At 39.6% G+C, this 14,204-nt stretch overlaps 1 protein-coding gene across 1 annotated transcript in view; it reads right to left on the bottom strand.

Moving 5' to 3' along the window:
• The window catches only part of LOC126194994 (protein unc-80 homolog), a 1,036,886-nt gene that overhangs the window by 741,100 nt on the left and 281,582 nt on the right, over positions 1-14,204 (bottom strand). The window lies entirely within an intron of this gene.

The following is a 14,204-nucleotide window of genomic DNA, read 5'->3' as shown; positions in this document are numbered from 1 at the left end:
TCTGTATTTCAGTTACATAACACTAGCTTACAACAACATGAAGATGGGAAAGATTTCTGATATCACTGTCATCAAGTTGCAGGGCAAAGTTTGGGATATCATGAAGATGTGGCAGCAACTGATATATGATGTCGGAGGCTATTGCACCAGTACAACAAGTCACGGTATCATCTGAGAATGGTATTGACTTCAGACTTTCATCAAACCTTTCTCTATGCATGATTTCACACATTTTGGCAGCTGTGGGAAGAAATAATTTTTCACCAATAATGTGTGGTGATTTGGATTTTGCTATCAAGTAGGGTACCTCTAGGGATGCTCCCAGGGTTTTCTTAGGAGCTGACACCTGTTTTTTGAGGAATCTGCCTTTTCATTTTACTTGTTTCTCAACTGACTTAAAAAATTCGGAGGATTTATTTACATGGTCTTGGTGTTTTATCTGCTTGTGTCTCTTTAGCTTTATAGGCTTCAAGCTATCATTAGCTAAAATCTTCAAACTGCTGGTGAAGTCTAATGTCAGACAAACAACTTGATAAACACACACTCTGGTTTTGCGTTTAGAACTAACGTTGCTGATAGAAACAGCGGAATAACCGAAAGAAGTATGTACTTTGATTAAATTTGAATATTTTTCCTTTCTTATTAGAACTGCATACTTTCGAAAGAGAGAAGACACTCAGTGAATCTCACCCATGGAATCTCCTGTTACCACTGCAAATCAGCCACTTATCAACAGGAATGGTGGATCTTGTATGACTTTAAATAAATCTGGTTAGCTATTTTCACTGAACACATGAGAATTCAACTTCTAGCTAATTCATTGTCTTTGAACTGACTCCAGAAGTCTGAATGAACCAAGTGGACAGTCACAATGGATGTGGTTAACAATCTATTCTTGAAGTCAGCACTGGAAGTAAATGGCAGTTACGTTGTCAAGTGGCTTACTGTTAAGAGCGATTGTTAAATGTTTGGTAAATAGCTAATCCTGCAGATGATCGGTGACAGGGGCTGTGTGATGGAGCTATTACTCGCTACTTTTCTCAGTATTCCTGCTGGTAAGATCTACTGGTCACTTCTTGCAAAAGAAGAGAGCGAATTAATGATGAGAGCTTCCTAACTTGGTTCACGGAAATGAGAATCTGAAGCTCGCAATATTTTTTCACTGGAAGATGTGCAAAGGCTTTCCGGCAAAACTTCAGCAATGTGCTCCAAACAACATCTACATCTACATCATACTCCACAAGCCACCTAATGGTGTGTGGTGGAGGGTACTATCGGTACCATTATCTGATCCCTCCAACCCTGTTCCAATCGTGAATAGTGTGCGGGAAGAACTGATTATCAGTAAGTCTCTGTACTGGCTCTAATTTCTCGAATTTTCTCCTTATGGTCAGTACAAGAGATGTATGTAGGAGGAAGTAATATGTTGTCCGACTCCTCCTGAAAACTGCGTCCCCGAAATTTTAATAGTAAATCTCTCCGTGATGCACAACGCCTCTCTTGTAACATCTGCCAGTGGAGTTTGTTTAGCGTCTCCATAGTGATCCTGTGATGAAAGGCACCGCTATTCGTTGGATCTTCTCTACCTCCTCTATCAGTCCTACCTGATACGCATCCCAGATAGATGAACAATACTCACCAATCGGGCAACCAAGTGTCTTACAAACCACTTCTTTCATGGACGAGTTACATTTCCTTAAGATTCTTCTGACAAATCTGGATCTGGTGTCTGCTTTTCCCACTATCTGTTTTATTTGCTCATTCCACTTAAGGTCGTTCTGGATAGTTAGGTCTAGATATTTTACAGCAGACACTGCCTCCAGCTGTTTGTCATCAATAGTGTAGCTATACAGTACAGGATTTCTTTTCCTATGTATGCACAATATGTTACCTTGGCAAAATGTGGGTCAAGACTTTTTCAACTATGTTACAGGACTTTTTCAGGGAAAACTCTTACACATCCTCCGAGCGAAACTTCTGCAATGTGCTCCAACTTTGGCAACATGTGGAAGCTCTTATACATCCTCCATACAGTTCTGAACCCTCCCCACCCAATATCCATATTTTTGGAGCTTTGACAGAAGACATTTATGGCCATTGATTTGCTTCCACGAAAGAGGTGCACACATGAATACAAACATGGTTCCACAGGCAACTGCAAATATTTTTCCATGAAGGCACTGATCATCTTGTCTCAAAGTAGGCTAGATGTATTGACAGTTGTGGCAATTACTTTTGAAATGATAAACAGTTTACTTACTTTTTCCCGTCTGTCTCATTTTCATCTGACTGCACCTTATATTTTGCCACACTTTTTGTACACAAGCAATGTCATCCTCTCGATTACCTTCAAAGATGAGCACTAAAGACATGAAATGACTGTGGCTAGATTCCAACTGGTGATCTCGAGTCTCTCACTGCAGTATTTTAAGCAAAACAGCCACAATATGCTGGAATTCTGGTCCATTTACATCTCTTTCAAAATACCTGTGCCACATTAACAGTATCTAACCAATTCTGAATAGGATACAAATTTGCTACTTAATTTTATTTATTTATTTATTCGTGTTCCATAGATCCGGTATACAAAAGAATTTCATGGATATGGAACAAGTCACAATATAAATTAACACAGTAGCCTACTTGTATATGCTAACAAATGTAAATTGCAATTGGTGTATAAGAAACAAAGTATGTTAATAGTTACAGGCTTAAGCATTTTCTATGGTAAAACAGAGGTATAAAATGATAAAATAATAAATTACAATTTTCCATATTACAAACTATACATTAGCAGGAATTTGATAGTGCCAATTGCCTGCAACACAAAATTAAGCAAAGATAAAGACTATAAGTTTATTGTGAATAACTTCACTTGTTCTACAGTAGAAGAACACAAAACAAATTTTGACACAGCAGATGCTCTTTTTTTTTCAGAATGGAAGCAAATAAAATTCTATATGCAAATTTCAAAACAAAGTAGGTCAAGAACTGAAATAATGGAGTATGCACTTGCAAACATGCAGCAAAAATTACAAATAAAATTATGCACAATATGTTTGTCAAAACAATGTAGTGGCTGCTCCTAGTTCTGCAGTAGGACTTTTCCAAAGCAGCTGATAAAACTATTTATATTACAGAAACAGAGCAGAAGACATATAACAGATTTTCTGAGTAGAATGATGCACAGGCTTGCGCCAATCATTTGCTACATACTGAAACACTGCAAATGGAACAATAGTTTATTTATAGTTTTATCAAAATTATTAAAGTTATAAGCTCTTGCTACTCCTTCTGAGTCTACTGTTACCACTATCTGTCACAATTCCATGTCCCTGAGCAACACTCTCTAATCTCTAATCCTCACAGGAACATGCTTCAACATGTTGTCACTAGAATGTCCACTATCCAGTAATATTAATGTGATCATCTGTCAAAAGCCTAAATAACAACGTTTTGTAGCACAAACCGCAGCAACACGTGCAAGAAGACAGTCAATGAAGTTTTGGAAGGTAACAACAGAGATGTGGGGCTATGTCGACTCCAGTGTCATGGCCAGCTGCGCTAGATTTCTTGGTTGAGGACCAACAGTGGATTCATCTAAAAAGGCCACCTTGTGCCACTCAGTGGACATCCAGCTGTAGTACTGGTATGAAAATTCCAACCTTCATTCCCAATAAATAGCAGGCAGCCTGGGTGCATGAACAAGGTGCCTGCTGCAGAGGCCCTTATGCAGCAACATTTGCTGAAAGGTCATTGAGCAGAAACTGTTGGTAGCCATTTGATTTGTCTGGTTGATCAGTTGCTCAAAAGTTGCACATCTATTTGCCTGTATACATCGCTGCAGCCATCGTTCACCCCATCATCTATGGCTGTGGTGCACCTCAGTTACCTTGGCACCAGCTTTAGATATTGCCATTTTGGTACGCACAGTATACTTCAACCATGCTAGTATGTAAACAGTTTACAAACTTATTGGCTTTGCAAATGCTTCCTCCACCCTTGGCGCAAAAGCCAATGATCATACCCTTTTGTGTGGCAGATAAAGCTCCCTGTTACCACAATATGAAGACGACAATACTGTCTTCCACATCCCCCAGACAGGCTTTATATATCTTCCACTGTGCTGCCACCTGTTGTCTGATTGGTTACTGCATACCGACATCGTACATAGGTGGTCATCAGATTAATGTAGCTGGACTGTGTAATATCTATCAACTCTGACAGCAATGATGCACCATGTTTCAAACTAGACTCTCTTCACACCATTCTGATCAATGTTAATTAGAAGTAATCAGTAAAACAGAACTAAGGACTTTGCAGCATTATAAAAATCTTACACTCAAATATGATCAAATTGAAGTATGCAAGATATAGTTGCACACAGTATGGAAAGGGATGACTAAAGTAAAGCTGTCATCAAATTTAAAGAATCAGTTTGTGAGAAATCTTGGACAATACTGCAGCTTTCTACATATTGCTCCCATAGAGACCATGAAGAAAATATTAGACTAATTACAGTGTGCATAAAGGTACTTATCCAATAATTCTTCCCACTGCCATGTACTTCACAGTGGTTAGCAGAGTACAGATGCAGATATACCAGGTGTACCGGTATGAAATGAGCGTTTTTTTGTGAAAATGAAACACTAATTTTGATTTGAAAAGTAAAAACATTTTATTCAAAGTACTGACCATTGCTTTCTATACATTTTGACCACCTTTCTGGGAATTTGTAGACACCACGCCAATAGAAATGTTCGTCTTTTGAAGCATTCCAATCAGACACCAAATTTTCGACTTCTTCATAGAAATCTAAGTGTTCCTCAGCCAATGCGTGTCCCATTGATGAAAACAAATGGTAGTCGGAAAGGGCCAAGTCTGGTGAATACGGCGGGTGGGGTATCAGCTCCCAGCGAAGTGTTTTGATTGTATCCTGAACCAGTTTTGCATTGTGTGCAGGTGCATTGTCGGGTAAAAAAATTACTTTGCCATGTCTTCTGGCCCATTCTGGTCTTTTTTCGATCAATGCATAGTTCAAATTGATCATTTGTTGTCTGTAGTGATTAGTATTCACAGTTTCACCGGGTTTTAGAAGCTCATGATACACCACACCTTTCTGATCCCACCAAGCACAGAGCATTGTCTTCTTGCCGAATCGATCTGGTTTTGCAGTCGATTTTGATGGTTGTCCCGGATTAACCCATTATTTTTCCCATTTAACATTCTTAAAATAAATCGATTTTTCATCGCCAGTAACAATTCAATGCAAAATTGATTTTCTTTCATGTCTTTGAAGCAAAACTTGACAAATGGTTTTTCGGTTCTCCATCTGTCTTTCATTCAATTCATGTGGCACCCATTTTCCACACTTTTGGATCTTTCCCATAGCTTTCAAACGGTCAGAAATTTTGTTGTGTAACATTTAGCATTGCTGCCATTTGCTTCTGACTCAAAGTATCATCTTCATCCAATATTGCTTGCAATTCAGCGTCTTCGACCTTTTTTGGTGATCTACCACATTCTTCATTTCTTACATCAAAATCATTATTTCTGAACCGTTGAAACCATGTTTTGCATATTGCTTCTGATAGAGCATGACCACCATATCCCTCGACAAGCATTCGATGCAACTCTGCAGCACTTTTTTTCACATGAAAACAACAAATTAATGCTTTCCACAAATCATCACTTTCTGGTACAAAATTCGACATTGTTAACACGATGAAAACATATTATGATGTTTGTTCCATCACTTGATGTATACTAAATATCTTTGACAGATGTCATACCAACCAAACAAAAAAAAATTAAGGCTCGTTCACAACAAATTTTTCCTATCGACACATTTGTATCTTAACGCTCATTTCATACCGGTACACCCTGTAAATGTAGATGTATAAACCAATGGTTGAATTGAACACTACTGTAGTTTACTGGGCATGGCCTTATTGAAGGTGGTACGCCCTTGACTTCCTCTGGCCTTTCAAATAAGTTAACCAGCTTGATACAGGAGGTCCTGCAATTTAATGCAGACTAAACTGCAGTTATGTATCATTACCAGAGCTGAGGTTGTGGTAAGTGATATACAAAAATCCCAGGACCACTTTTCTGTAGTCTGTCAATTGCTAGCTTAGCCACCAAGCCACACTGTAAAACAGAGTACCTGTTACGTGTGACTGATCATTTAATCAACAGTGTGAATGAGAGAAGATGATCATAACTACTGAGTTAATTAACACATCACTTGCACGACAATTGTATGATGTTATCAGACATGAAATACCAGTGAACTAAAATAAAATTTTAGTGGTGTACCAATGACAGAAACTATTTATAGTTACTTTGATAGTATGTTAAGGCCGAAAACTAATGCAAGAAAAAAATCTGACTTCCATGAACCCTGGATTGTTGATGAAGGCTGATGGGACAAACCAATATTACATACTGCGATAAGGGAATCAGCAGAGGACAATGACCTTGGTCACTGCTCAACAAGCATCAGCTTGCTGAGAACTTACAAAATTATGTTCTCAGCAAAGTATATACTGTATCATCATATGAAAGATCCATATTTTAAAATCTCTAAACTGATTTCTAAAACGAGGAGCTTTCTGCAGATAAAGGCAACGCCTCTGTTTTGCTGCCAAAGGAAATGAACATTTAAAGATGACAATCATGAGGAATCAACTTATTTAAAGGTTAATAAGGATCCCATTTCCCCTGATCAAAGTAAAACCGCTTTGTATCTTAACTGTTTCTTCTTAACACAGAAAGTTACCAGCAGCCTGAAGGTCCCTCCCAGATTACACAACCTTCCTAAAGCTTTTAAAGTTATACAAAATTACAAAGACCGAACAAGGCAATGACTTACAAGTCCATGGAATACAGGACTCAGAAATAGATATCAGTTATATGGATGGAACACTGAGACAAAACCAAAGAAGGTAAAGGACTACTTCATAAGAAAATGACAAAAACAGAAACAATTTTTAGAGAAAATCACAGTAGTTTAGCCTTTTAGATCCTTCATCTGGAATACAGTTGCATCTTTTGACCAAAGTTATGTTATGATCTTTTGTTGACAAGAGTACACATCAGCGAAACATTTAAATTTAACCCTTTCAGACCTGGCGTCCAATATATTGGACACTGACTTTTATACACAATTTATAATAGTAAACTATTCCATTCACCATTGAAACCCAGTTGACTGTTTACTGGATGTCTCTCGTGTTATGTTCCATGCATCTTGCTGCTCTCTGTTGCTGGAACTGTGTACTACATCGAAAAACAATCAAGATGGCGGACCCATTGCGAAATGCTCCAGGTAAGTCAAATTTACATGTTAAATACTGCAATATACACATTTTCTGGTGCTCAAAAAAAATATATATTAGGTAAGAGCCATCTGTAGAGATTGCGCTTAATGTAAGATATGTGCGATTATGAACATAATTGAGCTATTATGACACTAAATTACGTCATCCAAAATTCTGGACATCAGGATTCGGCGGTAATATTTTTTTCCTAATAACCTGCAGTGAAGGCATTGATATAATGGTTGTTTTCAACCTACTACTTTCTTATAATGTTCTTTCAATTAATGTTGCGCTTCTCTTTGGATTCATATATTAGCTAATAAATTATTTTATCTCTGGTATCCAGCTTTGTATTTTATGACGTTGTCATCTGTAACATACATGGTAGTTTGCTAAAACTCGGTTTTTGTTTGTAGATCACAGTACGGCATACAACACAACAAATCCAGACCACATCAAAGAGATCCTGGACCTCTTAGCAGCAGGAGATGTTTCTGATATCGATATTTCAGATGATGATCATCTTGAAAATATTCCAGGCACTGTTTCCACAACTCCGATGATAGGCAGTGAGAAAATGACAGCGAAAGATGATTTGTTGGTGACACTAATTGAATTCATAGAAGATGCAGTGAAGATAGAGTCGTTTCATAATGATCTAGAAGGTGATGAACAGCCACGTGAGCTATCTGTACCTGCAGGGACTGTATGTAATAGTGAACCAGAATATGACCATTTCACTAGGAAAGAAGAAATCAAGAAACTGAGGAAGAACCTGTCTGTTACTTTATGAAATATGTAACTGAACAAGAATGGGAAATGTTTTCGAGGAACACAAATATACATGCATTACAGTCTTGTTATACAAATTTCAAACCAACTAACCCAGATGAAATAAAAGCACTCATTGGCCTGCATATAGCAATAGGAAACTTGAAATTTCCTCAAGTGAGACTTCACTGGGACAGGTTTGTTGGAATAGGTTTATTCTTAGATTCTATGACTGGAGATAGGTTTTTCCAGTTGCGAAATGCTCTGCATATTGTCAACAACTTGGAACGTCCTGCAAACTCAAGTGACAAATCGTATAAAGTTCGGCCTTTGTACAATGCCATCAGAAGAACATGCTCAGAACTCTCCCTTGAAGAATCTTTATGTATTGATGAACAGATGGTTCCATTCAAAGGTCAGCTTTCAATCAATCAGTATGTGAAAGGCAAGCCATGTCCTTGGGGAATTAAAATATTTGTTTTGGCTGAAAGATCTGGTGTTGCTTATGACTTCCTAAAATATCAGGGTTGTGCGATTGAGCTTGATGAACAGAACAAGAAACTATTGGGTTTAGGTGCATCTGTTGTTCTCCATTTGTGCGACAGAATAAAAAGTGGACACAAGCTATATTTTGACAATTACTTCTCTTCTTATCATCTTCTTCAAGTACTAAAACATAGAAAAAATTTTGCTGCTAGAACAGTTCGGGTAAACAGGTTTTTTTCTCCTATGTTTATAAATGACTAAGATATCAGAAAGAAGGAGACAGGATTTTCTGACCAGGTTGTCAGTAGAGACAATAATGTAGTCCTGACGAAGTGGCTTGATAACAGAACTGTGGTATTGGGTTCAAGTTTTGTTGTAATAGATAAAGAAGACACTGTTGAATGTCGAAACAAAACCTCAAGATCATATGTAAAAATCAAGCGCCCTGAAAGTGTTAAATGTACAACGAATCAATGGGTGGAGTGGACTTGTTTGATCAGCTTATTGGACTGTACAGAATCTTTATTAGATCCAGAAAATGGACTCTAAGAATGCTGATGCATGCTGTTGATTTTGCTTTGGTCAACAGCTGGTTAGAATATTGAAAACACTGTCCAGTGCAAAAAATTCAAGACAACAAAGTACTCGACTTACTGCATTTTCGAATGAGTGTAGCAGAAAGCCTTGTGAGAGCAGGGACAAACACAAAGAAAAGAAGAGGTAGGCCAAGCAGTGACAAAACTGGAAAAGAGACTCAACAGAAAAGATCCAGAGCAGAGAGACGACCTCAATCAAATGTACAATATTATGGTATTAACCATCTCCCAGTGGTAGATCAAGTCAAAGATGGAGGTAGATGCAAAAACACAGCATGCCAAGGGAAATAAAAAATAATTTGTTCAAAATGTGATGTTCACCTTTGTCTAAAAAAAGATGCAAATTGCTTTGTGGCCTTTCATACAAAATGAATATAAAGAAAACTGTCTTCTGTAAGTGTTCAACTTAACTGTTCTGTAAATCATAATACCAATAGTTAAAATTATTAATATAACGTATAGATTCCTGTATTTTGTAAAAAGAATTCCACTCTTGAAAAATTTTTGCACAATAAATATTGCTGTATAAATTGTAACTACTGACTTCCTTATGTCACATTACCAACACATTACCACACATTTTTTAAACCAAGTATGACATATTGAAATTTTGCTCGAATATACAAGAAATAGGTTCATATAGAGACGATAAAGTGCAACAAAAATTTTTTTTCTATTTTTAAATAATTCTGGACTGAAGGGGTTAACAGATCAAATTCATTAGTTAGCTCTGATGTGCTTTGTTTATTTACTACCATTGTTCATCTTTGTCTCTGATTGACTGCAAGTTTGAGTGAAATGCCTAAAAATTATTTAGGTTTGGGTTATTTCAGATTGTTTTTGATTTAATAAACGATGTACTGCACAGATTGGTAGTGTTGATTTGGACAGTCCTTTTCCACCCCTACTTTAATTTATTCATACATAATTTTGAAGAGATAATGCTAAATTTTGCAGTATTAAAATTGAAAGTTCTCTAGAGGTCCTCTCATGACATATTCATAATATGGCCATAAAGTAAGGCTAAAATGATGTAGTTTTTGTATCATCCCAATTCCACTCATATAAATATTAATATTACCGAGATGAATGAATGTCCATGAAAGCTTGGAAATGCTGAGAACAGTGAAGCTACTGATGCTGCAACTGTTGTGTTACCCATTGTTTCTTGCAACATAGACACGGAGCAACACAAGAAGAAGGTTCAGTTGTGGGTAAAGCAGGTGGAAGACTTCACTTTATTGGTAAAATACGGGGGATGTGCAAGCAGTCTACGGAGTCTGCTTACAAATCACTTATGCAACACATTCTAAAATATTGCTCAAGTGTGTGGGACCCATACCAAACAGGACTAACAGGGGATATTGAATGTATACAGAGAAAGGCACAGGTTTGTTTGATGAGTGGTAGAGTGTTAAAGTGATGCTGCATAAAAAGTCTACTAATAAAGTTTCAAGAACTGGCTTTAAACAATGACTCTCAGAATGTACTACAATAACCTACTTATCGCTCACATAGGAATTGTGAGGACAAGATTAGATTAATTACAGCACATACAGAGGCAATCAAACATTCATTCTTCTCGTGCTCCACATCTGAATGGACAGGAAGAAAATCTAATAACTCGTACAATGGGACATATTCTCTGCCATACACTTCACAATGGTTTGCAGAGTACGGATGTAGATGCAGCTGAAGGTTTGCCATGACTACACTTTATCAGTGACTGGTACTCAATAAGAATCACCAGAAGATATCTCCACGCAAGGAATTTTTAAGAGATCTATAAGAATCATCAAGATAGACCTTATATATGCAAACAATCCACACATATTTTTGCTCAAATTTATGGATGAAAAACTGGGATGCACAGATTAATTGAGACAACTCTGGTACTTCTCCGCCTCCAATAATAGATCTTGTTATACTACACCATTGTTGTGGCCTGAAGCTGTGACATGTTGCTAGCAGTTAGAAGTGAAGTATTAACCACATGTTAACTTGTTAATTAACAATTTCTCATTATTACTCACACACAGCTAAAGAAAAACTTACAATTATTGAAGAAGCCGAGAACATTACAAACAGTGCAGCAGGAAGAAACCATGACGTGAACATGTGTTGTATTCACAACCAGCGAAAAAACAAAATGTGGCTTCAAGAAACTAATGGTAATCGCCAGGCATTTCATGGCCACAAAGTAAAGCATCCAGATCACAAAAAGGGCTTTGCAGTTATGTAGATGAGAAGAGACAATACAGGTGCTCGATGGCTAGTGAAATGTGCTAAATCAGAGCACTGGCTTTAACCAAAGGACTAGGCATCACAGGTTTCAAAGCTAACCGGGGCTGGCTATCAAGATTTTTCAATCAAAATGGATTAGGTTCCCAGAGGAAAATTATCACTGTGCAATGGCTTCCAGAAGATTATGAGGAAAAAGTAATGAATGCTTATCACTAAGTGATAAATTTGGGCTGTGAATATTCCTATATACAGCAATATTGCAAATTGGTAATGTGGATTAAACACCAGTCTATTTTGAGATGTAGCTCAACAACACTGTTAACAGGAAAGAGGAATCCAGCATCATCATACGAACTGGCAGCAATGAGAAGCAAAGGTGTAGAGTGATGTGTGTAACTGGTGAAGGACAAAAGCTACCACATTATGTGATATTTAAAAGGAAAGTTATTACAAAAATATCAGTGAAAGGCATATTGGTGAGTGAATCCAAAAGTGTGGATGGAAAATGATCTTATGGTTCACTGGGTGACACATGTTTGGCAACATTGTCCTGGTGCACTATTGAATTTATGTAACATGTTGGTCCTGGACGGCTTCCATGGCTATACAACTGAGGAAGTGCAAGACAAATCACATAAAGGGAAAACTGACTTGGTCATTATCCCTGGAGGCCTAACATCTGACCTGCAACCACTAGAAGTGTGTATAAATCAGCTGTTCAAAGTTGTACTTAAACAGCAGTATTCACAATGGCGGCCAATGAAAACCACAAAGTTCACGCCAAGTGCAAAACTCAAGCTGCCAGATTTCTCCGAGATTTGTGAGTGGGTGAAATGTGCACAGGATTCCATTCCACTAACATTGGAGGAAAAAATCCTTCTAAAAATGCAGTATCACAAATTCACTGGATGGAACTGAAGACGACCTCAATGGGAAAATGGTGATGACAATGATTCTTCCACTAGTGGTGATGATGAAAATGACAACTAACATGATCTTCACATTGGAATAATTTCTTCGTCAATAAAACACAAATTAAAGCCAATCCCCCCACCCCCAAAAATTATGGTGTGCAGAATATTTGATGGCGTATATATGGCATCATATAACTGAGATTTGAAGGGAAGAATAACATGTACACAGTTACAGATTAATGAACACATGGCTACAAAACAAGTCTGTCTCTCTAGCTGAGTGATCAGCATGTCTGACTGCCACACAGAAGAGCTGGGTTCACTTCCTGGTGCTGATGGGTGGACTGGGAGACGGTGTACTCAGCCTTTTGAGGCCAACTGATAAGCTACTTGAATGAGAAATAGTGACTCCAAGTCTGGAAAGCTGATAACAGGCAGAAGAGCAGTAAGCTGGTCCGTTGGCCCTCCATACTACACTCCTGGAAATGGAAAAAAGAACACATTGACACCGGTGTGTCAGACCCACCATACTTGCTCCGGACACTGCGAGAGGGCTGTACAAGCAATGATCACACGCACGGCACAGCGGACACACCAGGAACCGCGGTGTTGGCCGTCGAATGGCGCTAGCTGCGCAGCATTTGAGCACCGCCGCCGTCAGTGTCAGCCAGTTTGCCGTGGCATACGGAGCTCCATCGCAGTCTTTAACACTGGTAGCATGCCGCGACAGCGTGGACGTGAACCGTATGTGCAGTTGACGGACTTTGAGCGAGGGCGTATAGTGGGCATGCGGGAGGCCGGGTGGACGTACCGCCGAATTGCTCAACACGTGGGGCGTGAGGTCTCCACAGTACATCGATGTTGTCGCCAGTGGTCGGCGGAAGGTGCACGTGCCCGTCGACCTGGGACCGGACCGCAGCGACGCACGGATGCACGCCAAGACCGTAGGATCCTACGCAGTGCCGTAGGGGACCGCACCGCCACTTCCCAGCAAATTAGGGACACTGTTGCTCCTGGGGTATCGGCGAGGACCATTCGCAACCGTCTCCATGAAGCTGGGCTACGGTCCCGCACACCGTTAGGCCGTCTTCCGCTCACGCCCCAACATCGTGCAGCCCTCCTCCAGTGGTGTCGCGACAGGCGTGAATGGAGGGACGAATGGAGATGTGTCGTCTTCAGCGATGAGAGTCGCTTCTGCCTTGGTGCCAATGATGGTCGTATGCGTGTTTGGCGCCGTGCAGGTGAGCGCCACAATCAGGACTGCATACGACCGAGGCACACAGGGCCAACACCCGGCATCATGGTGTGGGGAGCGATCTCCTACACTGGCCGTACACCACTGGTGATCGTCGAGAGGACACTGAATAGTGCACGGTACATCCAAACCGTCATCGAACCCATCGTTCTACCATTCCTAGACCGGCAAGGGAACTTGCTGTTCCAACAGGACAATGCACGTCCGCATGTATCCCGTGCCACCCAACGTGCTCTAGAAGGTGTAAGTCAACTACCATGGCCAGCAAGATCTCCGGATCTGTCCCCCATTGAGCATGTTTGGGACTGGATGAAGCGTCGTCTCACGCGGTCTGCACGTCCAGCACGAACGCTGGTCCAACTGAGGCGCCAGCTGGAAATGGCATGGCAAGCCGTTCCACAGGACTACATCCAGCATCTCTACGATCGTCTCCATGGGAGAACAGCAGCCTGCATTGCTGCGAAAGGTGGATATACACTGTACTAGTGCCGACATTGTGCATGCTCTGTTGCCTGTGTCTATGTGCCTGTGGTTCTGTCAGTGTGATCATGTGATGTATCTGACCCCAGGAATGTGTCAATAAAGTTTCCCCTTCCTGGGACAATGAATTCACGGT

The sequence above is a fragment of the Schistocerca nitens genome, chromosome 7, assembly GCF_023898315.1.
Source record: "Schistocerca nitens isolate TAMUIC-IGC-003100 chromosome 7, iqSchNite1.1, whole genome shotgun sequence".
Taxonomy (NCBI): Eukaryota; Metazoa; Arthropoda; class Insecta; order Orthoptera; family Acrididae; genus Schistocerca; species Schistocerca nitens.
Note: the sequence above shows the minus strand (reverse complement) of the source record. Positions and strands in the feature narration are given on the sequence as shown.